This window comes from Meleagris gallopavo, chromosome 2 (genome assembly GCF_905368555.1).
Source record: "Meleagris gallopavo chromosome 2, MGAL_WU_HG_1.1, whole genome shotgun sequence".
In the NCBI taxonomy this organism is placed as follows: Eukaryota; Metazoa; Chordata; class Aves; order Galliformes; family Phasianidae; genus Meleagris; species Meleagris gallopavo.
In genome coordinates, this window is record NC_139405.1 from 51,126,542 (window position 1) to 51,139,792 (window position 13,251).

At 40.6% G+C, this 13,251-nt stretch overlaps 1 protein-coding gene across 4 annotated transcripts in view; it reads left to right on the forward strand.

Moving 5' to 3' along the window:
* Positions 1–5,768: 5,768 nt before the first annotated feature.
* TULP4 (TUB like protein 4) overlaps positions 5,769–13,251 on the forward strand; it is a 147,952-nt gene continuing 140,469 nt past the window's right edge. Inside the window, exon 1 of one of the 4 annotated variants that reach the window (XM_085217118.1) lies at positions 5,769–5,879. The gene's annotated coding sequence lies outside the window, so the exon portion shown is untranslated. Of the gene's footprint in view, positions 5,988–6,011; positions 6,482–6,511; positions 6,682–13,251 lie in introns of those variants that run through there. The other 3 variants (XM_085217119.1, XM_085217121.1, XM_085217120.1) reach the window with 3 other exon arrangements.

Consider the following 13,251-nt stretch of genomic DNA (forward strand, 5'->3'; position numbering starts at 1 on the left):
ATCAACGATAGCAAATAGAAGGGGCAGTACAAATTTGAGACCAATGCTTTAGATATAACTGCTTGTCTATTTTTTTTTTTTTTTTTACTGAAGCTAATATGAAACCACAAGAACCTATGTGAATAGGAAGGGGAAAATAAAGAGTTGATTGCTCTATTTAATAAGAAGAAATTTGTTTTTTGTTTTAGTTCTTTGTCCTCTACTGCCCCTTTGATAAAATCTGCAAAGATAAGTCCTCATTTCTTTACACTGAAAGTGTAAAAAATCTGCATGTGTAACTTGCTAACTTAGACACTGGCTTATTCAATGAAGCAGCTAGTGCACGATGATAAAACCCGCAAAGATTTTTGATAGCAAATATGGCAAGATATAAAGAACAGAAACAAGAAGAATGTGCTACGCCTTTCTTTCTTATCCTGCTTCTTGCTCAAAACAGCCAAATTTATTGGTTTTAGTAACGAAAGACTTCTTAATTACCAGTTCAAAGGGAAGCTTGGTTTTCAGAGCTGTGCTCCACAACTACCTGAAGGAAGGCAAGGTGTTAGTCTCAGGTGACAAGAGATAGGATGTGAGGTAATGGCTACAAGCTGTGCTATGGGAGGTTTAGGTTGGATATCCGAAAGAATTGCTTCAAGAAGAGGGCAGTTAGGAGTTGGAACTATCTGTCTAGGGAATAGAGAGAGTCCCTGGAAGTATTTAAGAGATGTGGACATTGTTAATGGTGTACTTGGTAGTGCTAGATTGATGTTTTGACTTAAGGGTCTTTTCCAACCTATATGATTATTCTGGGATCTAGCCTACCAGAGGAAGAGCGTGACAGGACTGTCATCTAAGGGATGCTTACTTGAACTTCATCTTTTATTTGCTACTTAATAGCTCTGAAAAAAGATCTTTGGAGTTCACCTCATTGCGTTTTGTGAGTAACTTTTGAGTAGTAATTGAAACTTTAAATGGGTTTATCAATGACTTTCATTAATTAAATGCAGATTGTAGTTAATGTTTTGGGATGATATAAACACACAAGTTCCCTTTCTTTCTCTCCAGTACAACAGTAAGCCAAGGGAGAATAATTATCCAATACAGTAAAGAAAGGAATAACCAGTAATGGGTAGAGAGAACTCTGTGGGGTCACCTCAAGTACGTGAGAACAAATTAGAAAAGATGTTTTATGCATTAACAAGATCCTCTTCTATGAGTTGTAAGTGATGAGATTTCATGGTTTTATTAACATGGCTTATTTTAACTTTTCTTAGTTGGCATAATCACCATAAGTGTCAAATTTGAGCCAACCCCCTAAGCTGAGCCTTCAAAAGTAAGTCTCTAAAAATAATATTGATGGAAAAATACATTGCTACAGTATAGCTGTCTATATAAAAATATGTATATGAACAGAGGCTGAGAGGTAAATTGTTTTTTCTACCAGACAATAGGCCATTGAAGAAAAATAGTAAGCTTTTCTAACAAATCTTTTTGCATTTTCCAATTTCACAGCAGATTCGAGTCCTCTCTCTGCACTGACTCTCACAAATGATCCCATGAAAGTGGGTAGAGCTTACTGATGAGTGAAATGAGGCATTACTCACTATGTCAGAATTGGATCTCCATGTCTATTGTATAACTCAGACATTGGCAAGGCTTATGTTTGCTACACATTTAAGTTTCAATACACTTTGTAGGTTTTTAATGATGGAAAAACAAATTTCTCGTAAATTAAATCTTTGGTCTTATGACTCAACAACTAACAAGAAATTTATAAGAAAGAGGTGCTCTGATAGAAATATGATATTTAATGTGAATAGAGTTAATTCTTCATTCTTGTATCAGAAGAGTTGTGCGCCTAACAATTTCAAGACAGACCAGTAAGGGGAGCTCTTACCAATACTTTAAACTGCTTTTTGTAAAATTGTGCAGCATAGGTAATAGTGGGTAACAGATTTATTGTGCTTTGAAGAATTAATATGTCTCACTCTGGAAATGCTTTAAGCTACAGATGAACTATTTTAACTTCAAAGAACCCCACTAGAAAGACATTTGTGTAGGAGAGTTTGGAATGCTATTTATTTAGTTCTGAAATTTCTTAGATGTTTAGTCACCTAATGTTTTCTTTCTGTAATTAGGCTGAGAATCCCACCACGTTGTAATGATGCAGCTGAAACTGCCATTTTCAGATGTTACTGGTTGGTCTGAATGTATCCATACCATTACCCTGCTTTCAGAACTGCTCTGTTTTAAGCCACATCATTTTCAGTGAGTGTAAATCAGAGGCCAACAACAACAAAAACAGTTTCTGGGTTGTCCAAAGGAAAAGTTAACAAATTTCTACAATAAAAGTTTTAATATGAGGAAAAACATGGTAATACTTTGCACGCCAGTGGTTATATTTTTCATATAGGAAAAAAACTTGATAATAATCTGTCCTCTGATTGTGTGGCAGTAATAAGCAGATTAATTACAGAATAAAAACTGCATTAAAATTGCCATTCATGAAACACTTCTTAAAAAATAAAAAAATGTAGTATCTGTTAGCTGTTAGCTTTGTGTACCTGAGCAATTCTAGGTGGTAGTAACAACAGCAAGTAGAAAGGTGCTGGAAGAAATGTTTTGTTTTGGTTTGTTTTTTTTCAAACAAATAGTTTTATTATACATAAAGGCTAATAATACATGTGTAGGAATGTGTTCCAACACAAAATCCACCCAGCACCAAAACTCTTGTTAGGTAACTGCTTAGCTGTAATACTAGTCTCCTGGGAAACAAACGAACAACAAAATTCTTGGATGACAATAGGTAGAGGGACGTAGCACCTAGACTCACAATTTTTTACTTTTCTGTTACAAGAAAGATGAGCCGAGTTGTAAATCACAGAAAATTTGGAATGGTGCCTACCTTTGTATCAGTGAAGGTGTCACTTGCAGATAAGTGTTGCACAATTGTGCAGTGTTGTCACTACTGACATTGGCTATGCCAAGTAAACATGCTAAGCAATCCTCTATAATCTGTCAGCAATGTTAGTTATATTCCTGCTCTTTTGAAGGTAAAGGGTATAAGAGCAAGGTAGATAAGAAGGTAGAAAAGAGGCTTTTAACTACCATTTCCTGTTAAATTTTGAAATTAAACAAGATCACAAGCAACACAGGAGAAAAACTGTTAGTGCACTTAAATTCTATTTGTTAATTGCAAGCTTTTTTTTGTTTGATAAACTAGAATTTATTTTGCTTACAGAAGGTCCTGTACTTATCAGAAGAGCCAACATATCAGATGGATTGGGAGAACAAGCTTTCTTAATGTTAGGACTATCTAGTTTCCGAAAAATACCTCTTCCATTGTAATGCATAGTGTGTTTTCTATATTTGATTTTGACAGACAGTGTGATTGAGGAATGTAACATCTTTCTAATGATGACTGGGTTGCCACTGGGTAAAGGTAGCTGTAAATGGTGTTTGAGAAGAGCAAGAGAGAAGGAATGAGGAGCAGCCAAAGACAAGCATCTAAACAAATTTGTCAGCAGGTCCAGGAAATCTGAATTTTTGGAAGCTAATAAATGTTTCCCTTTTGGCTTTGAAATTTAATTTAAAATTTTAATTAAATGTTCAGTAAAGCCATTTCTGCCTGTTCAGTCTCTGATATGATGGCAGGAGTAAGAAGAAGCTGTAGGGAGAAGGGATTCTGAGGGTGTATTTGTTTCAGAAGCTGGTTCCTAAAGTTGTTTGCTACAAGTATTAAAAACCTTTTCAATATGTATTCTTGTTCATTTCTTTCTTTAATGTACTATAATAAGAACTGTGAAGGTGCTAGGGAGAACTTTAGCTGATTGAATTGCTAAGTACAAGGAGCAACGGTGAAGGAGGCTTTCATATAGTGGAATTTTTCATTATCATCATAGTTACATGGAGATCATAAACCAAAACAAGCCAAAGAAGCAAAGAAAAAACTGATAAAAATGGCATACGTTTAAGTCTAGTGATCAGACATTGGCAACACTTCTGCTTTGCTCAAGCTTCAGATTAATCACTTGTATCAATATTTTAAAGTTTCTTCTAGCCTTGGGACATCTGGGGCAGAATTTCCTGGAATCTTATCACTTGTGAATAGATGGAGCATCAGTTCTAGGTTTTTCAGTCTCAGAGACTGCCACACTAAAACATGATGAGTAGCTTTGCCCTTGGTACTAGCATCCAGCATCTAATGATGACAATCCTAGGTGTTTTTAACATCTATAATGATGTGAAGTAATGTAGTAGAGAATCTCAGAATGGTTTAGACTGGAAGGGACCTCTGAAGGTCACCTGGTTCAACTCCCTGTTTACATAGGGCCACTAGAACTGCACAACTACAGGGATGGTGTACAAATTTAATTTTCTTGTAAAAGTCTGAAAATAATAATAATACATGTTGCCAGTTAAAAAATGCATTATTTTAATTCTATTTACAGAAAGTCAGGCAAATTATTGATGCCAAGCTTTCAATCCTGCAAATAATTAGACAGACTAGTTTGTAGAGCTCAAAGATCTGCATAGGTTTTCATAATGATGAAGTTTGAGTGTGAATTGAACTCATTTTGCATGCCTGCTATGAATACGCTTGAGAGAAGAGTATTTTTTATTGTAGAAATCTGTCACTTTTCCTTTGGCTAACTCAAAAACTGGTTTTGTTTTTGCTGTTGTTATCAGTTAGTTTGTTAGTTCTGCCCATTTCTTCCCTTAGTAAATGAACATAAAGTAAGTGTGCAAATGAAGAAGGCATGAAAAATGAAATAAAATGGTGGGGAAAAAAAAGTCTGCAACAAAAAACATTTAATGTGTGAGAGAGTATATATCTTACCTGGAAAAAAAAAAATCATATGTCTGACACATTAATGCAAGTGAGTTTCAGAGGTTTTTATGTGTTGTTATAGATAAGTGGGATTTGACATCAGTTTTCCTGAAAAAGAGGCCAGGCTGTGATTTCATTGAGGGAAAGGTTGTGAATACGGGATTAATGGCTCAAAGAAACGGAATGGAAGGAGCTACTTCCTCTAATAGCTGGTTAAGTGGTAAAACTGTCGTCCTGGTGTGACTGAAATGAACAGAACTGTGTTCCTTTTCAAACTGCATGTTTGTTATTGCCATTGACATGAAACACTCATAGAAAATATTATGTGCAGTTCCTTTTCTGTCATTCAGATGTTTCTGCTGTTAGCTCCCTAGCATGATGAACTGGTCAAGCTTGTTGCGTTGGATGAATGGATGGAGTAGAACCTGTTGAAGGAAGAAGTGGTCTCTTCCCCTTGAGTTTCCTCTCGCTTTTACATATTTTACTTAGAAATAGTTTGGAGCGTGAATTAAGTGTGTTTTAGCATGCTTGATGATCCAAGAGTGTACTGTAAGTGACAGGCACACCGAATGGCAGCTGCGAAAGACTGATGTGATGCAGTCATTTCCTTAGCTGTAACGTGGCTGTGTATGGGGCAGCAGCATCCTGGTAGGCAATTTAAAGAGCGTGTGCTATTGCTATAAATGTTACAACTTTTGTCTTCTGCTCTCTCTTTGGAAGCTGGGGCTTTCTTAGCAGCTAGGATGCCCCTGGGTCCCAGTCGCGGGGTTCAGAGGTTGCGTTTGAGCTTGCTGTTGCTCCCTCGGGCGCAGATGGCTCGAGTTGAACCCAGGAGACGAGAAAACACTTGAGCGATAGCCTGCCCCGAAGAAGAACTCCCGCTAACGACACGACGTCAGCCCCACCTCGCCGCCCAGCGCCCGTGAGGAGAGCCCGTTGGGGGGCGGCCCTGGGCCCGCGGCGCCGCACGGCGGGGGCGGGGCCGGCGCGGGGAAGCGGCGTGGTCACGTGGCGGTGGGGGTCACGTGGCGGGGAGTCGGGCCCAGCCGCCGCCGCCGATCCGGTAGCGGTGAGAGACGGAGCCGGGAGGGAGGGCGCGGGGGGAGGCGCCGCGGGGCCGGGGCGGGCGCGGGGCTGGAGCGCGGGGCTGCGAGCGGCCGCCGTCCGCTCCGCTGAGGTGAGTGCGGGGTGGGGGTCCCCGCGGCGGGGCGGGGGTGGATGGGCAGCTCCACGGCCGTTGTCCTTTTGTTCCGGCGGGCGGGCAGCCCGCTCGGGGCGGGGGCCGCCGTCCCTGGCGATCCGCTCCGATTAGCCTGGGGCCGGCCGGGTGGCACGCTTTTCTCCGGCGCCGGCTGCGCCTGACGCGGGCGGTACGGAGCGGGCGGACTCCTTCGGGCCGGCCGGCGGCACGGCTCTCGGGGTGCGATGCCGTCGGCACCGCTTCGGCCCCGCTCGCTCCCCGTCCCTCCGTGCGGGGCTCTCGCGGCGCTCCGGGGAAGCGCCGGGGATCTCCCGGCCGGCGCCGCTCCCGGGGCCGCGTCGTACAGCGTAGAATGGAACCGGCCGGCGGCCCCGAGTGCCGCTGGGTGCCCGCTTCTCGCAGCGGCGGTTCGGGGAGCGTGCCCGGGTGTCCCGGGGGGAACGCAGGGTGAAGGGCCGCCCGGGTTATCGGTACGTTCGGGTCTCGGAGCCCCGCGATATCTCGGGCGAGGACCAGACAAAGGCCTCCGTAGAGAAGATATTTCTCTGCTTCTTTAAAATATGGGATTGCACCCGCGTCGTTTTCGTCGGTGACTTCATTTTGCCGGGCTGAGAGCGCCTGTCCCGGTGTTGGTGGTGGGCGAGCGGCGCGCCTGCTGTAGATAGGTTAGGTAAGAGGTACGTGCTGCTGCTGCTGCGTTCCCGCACGGCAGCTGTAAACAGCGCAGTTGTTGCTTAATGGCTGTCTTTGAAAATGATTTGTGAAGTGTAAGTCTGAAGCCCTAAACTATCTGACTAATGAAATGCAGAATACCAAGCACTCGCTGGGGAAAGCGAGTGTTTTGCCATGAAAGGTGGTGGCACCCTTGAAGATGACTGTGTGAATGTGAGCCACAAATGTTTAACTGTTTCTATTGAAAGCTTAGTCAGTTCTCACTTAAAAAAAAAAAAAAAAAAAAAAAAAGGCTTTTCACAGAACAGACTTCTTTTTACATCATGGTTCCTGGTTACACTGCTTCGATCGTACCATTACAGATTTTTCTGCAATAGCAAAATGATGGTGATCCTTGGGGTTGCTCACAACTCCATCCTGCAATCCTGATTTGAGAAATAGCTTCGTGTTTGCAGCCCCTAACCCAAGAGAGCTCTTAAAAGGGAAATGTGGACAAGTGGGTCTCGTTTTTTTATGGGTGATGAGAGCCAAGTGAGATGGAACTATTTCCAAAAATTGTCTGTCTCGCACTGCCCCCAGTGGAATTTTATAAAAAGGTAATTATCATTTTCTGTGGGGCTGAAATGAAGCAGTAGGCTGTGGTCTGTGTGTAGGTAGATGCTTTAAAAATCACGAACAGCCCAGAAGGCTGCCAGCTATTGCTGTTGTGAATGACTTTTATAGAAAGTGGATTGTTTTGTACAATACATCACTATTTTGAGTGGCAACCTGTGGAATTCGTTCTCACCTACTCAACAGGTATTTATTCTAAAACCCTTCCCATATTTCACTATTCTGAAATTGCCTATTCGCTCTGGGAGCTATACTGAGTTCCTGATGGGCAGTTCATTCACTGTATTTTTTTTCAGTAAGTAGCTGAATAGATTCAGATGATTCTGTTGTAAGCTTACACCAAGCAAAGTGCTGCAGTGTAACTTCTATTAGCTCCCTGAATCCTTTTATCACAGAAATGATTGCTTCTGCTGAACTTCCAAATACAATTTGTTTTGTTTATAATTAACACCCAGGAAAAAAATTAGTACACGCTTCATATTATTATTAAGCTTACTTAGAATGTACAGCTTTTAACAGTGCTTTTCATTAGTTGGTTTCAAAACACCTTGCAAAAGAATTCAGTGTAATTGTAATTTTCTTATTTGAGGGTCATCAACTAGCACTCATAGAGATATCATTGTCCAACTGTGATTGCTCCAAGAAACTCTGTAAGTGGTTAAAAAATCATGTATTGACTAAAAAACGTCATCTCCTTATTGATAAGACCCCACAAGTTCACATTTGTTTTGAACTTGTTTTTTGTTGTAGCACTTTTATTTTGCTTAATGGTGCCCGAGGTCATTTTGTACTGTACCTCCCATGCCAAGGCTGGGAGCTGAGCTTGCTTGCTGTTGGGTAGAACAGGCTTCTCTGCTTTGTGTCAGAAGAGACTCTGCAGAAGGCTTAACTGAATTCATGGATGAGTTAGAGAATGGTTCAGGACAAATTACTCTTCAAGGGGTCCAAGTAATCATGGTGCATGCCTCCAGTTACCAAGGAGCTTGGCTGTGGAGTGGGTTTGTACAGATGTCTTTTGATATCTATTAGAAGTGGGGGGAGTTTCGAATGAGTTACTTGTATTGCTAGAACCATTCCATCTTCTTGGCTTTCTTCCTCTTCAGCGTGCAGAAGCTACGTTAGAGGTATTAGAGGTAGAGTGATTTGGAATCTTGCTCTTTCGTTGCTATTGGCTGGAATTGTTTCTTCTCGTTAAGCATCCCATTTTTCGTAATGCTTCTGGAAGCAGAACAAACTTCTGGCACAAGGTGTGAGGTGCACCCTCTAAAATAGTGTATTTTTTTTTTTTTCCCCTCAGCTACTTCTACCAATTTTGGTGTGCAGATTATCACCAATTTTATTATTGGTGCATTTTAATAAGCAATCTAGTTTAGGACTTGAGATCTCTTATACTGTGTTGATATTTTCCAAAATAGCACAAAGAAATTATTTTCTGTTTTCTAGTTGGAAACAATGGAAACATTTAGGGATAACAATACTTGCTAGGAAATACAAAAGATTTTATAACAGCGGTGTTATAGTTTTATTTGCATGGAAACTCCTTATGTGTGATACTGTCCAGAAATTTGCTTATGTCTGAATTGTAGACCCTTCATTAGGGGGATAGTAGGGTAGTGAAATGCTTGCAGGCAGCAAGCACTGAAATCAGCAATTTCAGTTGACTAAGTTTCAAAACAGGGCCTGCCTGTAGGCACGAGAGGATCTAGACTTGTTAGGTCTGTGTAGATTCAGATTATTTTGGAAAAAGATTCAAGAGGTCCAGTTTCATGAAGGAGAGTTTTTTGCCTATTTGTGTGGTCATTATTTTGTGACTCGACACCTCTAGTCTTTGGGGGTTTGGGGGAGTGACACGACTGTTGCTTTCATCCTTGCTTATTTCATCTGCTATTGTCTGTTTTGTGTTATTTTTAATTAATGTCATTGTTTACCTACTTTTACACTACTTAAAAGTTTAATTTTTTAAATGGTTTCTGATAGTTTTTGCTTTGTGCATATACTATGAAAAATCTTAGTACTTCTCAGCTGCACATCAAATCCTTGATAGCTAGACTGTATCACAGCTGTCCTGGAGAGCTTCCCCCTGGAAATCTGGGCCCTTTGCATGGCATGGAGATCTGGCTGGTTTGATTGTTGCCCATGGATAGTTTCAGTGCCAGCAAACCCCACCCTGTTAGGAGTCATAAATGCTTTCCTAGTTTCCTGGGTTTGTCATCACTGATGCCCTTGTCTAGTCCAGAGTACTCTTTGCAAAACATGTGTTTGAAGATTAATTTGCCCATTAGAATGTAAGAAATCCAGCATTTTTCAGTACTAGTACCATTTATTCTTTTGCTTTGTATGGAATAAATTCCTCTCCTGTGAAGACATTCTCCTCATTAAATGTTTGCTGAAGCGAATATCTTGTCAGCTAAACTGATTTCTAAATAAATCCTCAAACACCTCTTGTTTCATTAATTTGAGTAATAATTGCTAAGTAAAATTTGGAAGGAGCCCAGACCCATGTCTATTCATACAGCCATTTGAAGAAAATTACTGCATATACTTTACTGGTTCTACCTGGCACCACTTAATCAGATGAAAAACATAGGAAGGATTCTGATGTTGGATACAGTATGAAATAAAAGCACTATTTTTCATACAAAGGGTGGTGACGCACTGGAACAGGTCGCCCAAGGAGGTTGTGGATGCCCCATCCCTGGAGGCATTAAAGGCCAGGCTGGGTGTGGCTCTGGGCAGCCTGGTCTGGTGGTGAGTGACCCTGCATATAGTAGGCGGGTTGAAACTCGGTGATCATTGTGGTCCTTTTCAACCCAGGCCATTCTGTGATTCTGCATGTGTGTTAAGAACATTGTTGAAGGGCAGTGTTTTTGGAGATGAGCAGAAATAAAGTCATAATGAAAAGTGAAGGTGGGCTGATAGCCGTGTGCCAGCAGTGGATCACGTCCCACAGGGGTTCTTTAGTTGTAGAAAGACCTTGACTTATGGTGTTCTTACATTGAGAGGGGAGGGTGCAAGAGCTGCACGTGCTCCTTTTTGTTCTGTGTTGGTGCAGTACCCAGTGCAGTGGGAGCCTCATTCTGTTTTGCAGCTAAGTGTTGCTGGCTGTGCTTCATAGAGAACGAGTCTCTGCTCCATCGGAATGGTGGAGTGACTTCTAGGAAATCCTCTTAGTCAGAAATAACTAAAAAATAGAGCGTAGTCCCGAAGGTCTACCTGTCTAATACCTGACTAAAGTACGTGGAAGGGAGACTAACACAAATCCTCTCTTGTAGATAATATAGGCTGTGGATAATAGTTAACATTGTATTAAAAATATCACAAATGTTACTCAGAAAGCTATTTTAAGTGTTAAGTAAAACTCAAGGGGGGAGTGAATTCAGCTAAGGGAGAGGGAGGAAGAGTTATCTATTTGTGGTGCCTTCCCCAGCTCTCGTGAGTGATGCAAGTATATTAAGAACTGTTGCTATATAAATATCTTGGCTGCCATACAAGTGCCCTACATAGTGCTTGAAAATGAGGGAACTGAGCAGTGTAGGTGTTGAACCAGCTTTAGATATTTTACCTTCATTTTCCCCATGCAAAGAAATGCAGACCAAGAATGAGCTCGGACCAGAGGTGTTTTCCACATGAGTATCTTGTTTTGATGGTGAGTGATAGCAGGTGCCTAGGGTGTGCAGATAGCTGGATTGTCTGAAGGAAGCTTCACCAGCTTCTAGCAGGATGCAGTTTAGAGATCTCTAAACAGACAATTTGGTATTGAATCGTTTGGTTTTTAATAGCTGTGGTGAATTTATGCAATCTCTTTTTGAACCCTCAGAGACATTAACATCTGCAGCATCTAGTGGTGCAAGAATGATAGCAACGGAGGTGTTCTTCTCTAGCTAGAATCACAGACTGGCTTGGGTTGGAAGGGGCTTAATACATCATCCAATTCCAGTCCTCAGTGCCGTTTCACTGTTGCCAGGTTAAAAGCTATAATCCTTCAATCCATTTTGCAAATGCTTGCTATTTTTAATTTGTAAAATTTGATATCAAACTTGTATGGATGAGGTTGACTGCTTTGTGTGTACATCTGGATTGTCAGACATGTGCAGACTCTATCTTACTTACCTGGAAGTAACTCTTCCATCTTCTCACTTATAGAAATGTCCTGTTTGCTTATACCTTGCATTAGTCTTCAGCAGTTCTCTGGTTCCATTTCACAGATGGCTTTGCACTTAGAAATGTATCTTTTTGTAAAGATCACAAAGTTAATACATGTATGAATTGAATCTGCAGAATGCTTGTGAGCCTCTGAAAGGTAATGGCTGAGTTTGTGAATGTTTGTAAGAATGGAGAAAGTTTTGATTTAGTTCTTGGTGTGCAGTTTCCGTAGCGGTGTAGCAGAGGACAGGTATTGTACCCATATCTGTTGCACAGTTATCTACAAAACATTGTAAGACATTCCCAAATAGCTGGAAACAGAACAGTATGTAATGAAATGGCTCTCTCCTGCAGCCCCTACTTCTTGAATTTTTACTTCATCTGTTAAGAGCCAGTATTATAAATGAGATGGGTTTGATGGCTCTGCTGCCTTCCTGGGATCTTCCCACTTTGATGTGGACTTATTCCTGGCTTGGATTCCTCCTTCCTCCTTTTCAGTACTGATGTTTACTAGCAGATCTTTAAAGATGTTTTTGTTGATGCTTAAGGCAAAGATCTTTCATGGGCATGTATTCCATGGATTATTTTTTTTTATTATTTGTCAGAACAGAAAATGGGATGCAGCTCCCGTTGTCTGGTAACTTCACGAAATTTATTAGACAAAATGGTAAAGGTGGTTGAATTCTAGGAGAGAGATTTAAATAAACACATTTGAGTCTTATAATGATATGGGAAGTGAAAATCTGCTGTCATGAATGAATGATAAAGAGATAAAATTAAACAACCTCATGTTACTGGTATGAGATTTGGAACCATTTATAGCTTTTCCAAAGTGGAATTTTTTCTAAAAAAAAAAAAAGGGATTTTTTTTTTAAAGTTAGGTATAGCAAGACCTGTTATGATAGTAGGCAAAAATTATTCTGTTTTGCTGAGGAAAAAAAAAAAAAACAAACCAAAAAAAAAAAACCTTCTATGCAGCAATAGATTCTATTAAAAGTGAATACAAAGCATAGGATTAAGTGATTATGTTTTCTTCCTATGAACTACAGACTTCAGAGGTGGATTCTTTCCAGATTTAACCAACCTGCTGAGAAGCCATTCTTTCTTTAGAGCAGTAGAGTAACAATGGAACACATGTTTGATCCAGTGTACATAATTTCCCAGTGTTGCAAAGAGAATTTTTGCATTTGGACGTCTTCGCTGGAGCTGTGGTAAGACTGAGGAAAGTACACTTATGAAGAATACAATTTGAGCTCAGCACTAGTGCTAGGAGGCAATATTAGTCCCCATCTTAGATTCTCAAAAGGTTAAGTACTTATTTTTATTAATAAAACAGTTGGCTTGGAAATTGCTCTTTCTTCAAAGGAGATAAATGAGCCGCCACTGACATTGTAGCATGGGTGGTGATGAAGAAAATTATATTGGATATTCTCATAATACAGCTTTGTTTTTAGTTCTGTTGGAGGATTCTGCAATAGCTATTATTAATACAGAGAACAGATGGCCAGAATAGCAGTTGTTTTGGGCTAAAAGTGACCAGTAATACTTAAAGATTTTATAGAAGATAGTGTTCTGTTTTCACTGGACACGAAAGTAAAGTCTTCAGTCACTGTCAAAGGGAGGTTATTCCAAAGGTTAGGTAGTTTTCTTAATTCATTCATCCCCTTTCCCCTTTGGAATTTGGTTTAAATACTTCTGGTGTGAGGAAACTTCTTCTTGGTTTGGAGAGAAAATATTTGTGATTTGATTGTCTAGAGCTGTGGTGACAGCACAAGCTCTTACTGGTTTTAAAATAGCATCACTCATTGAAACT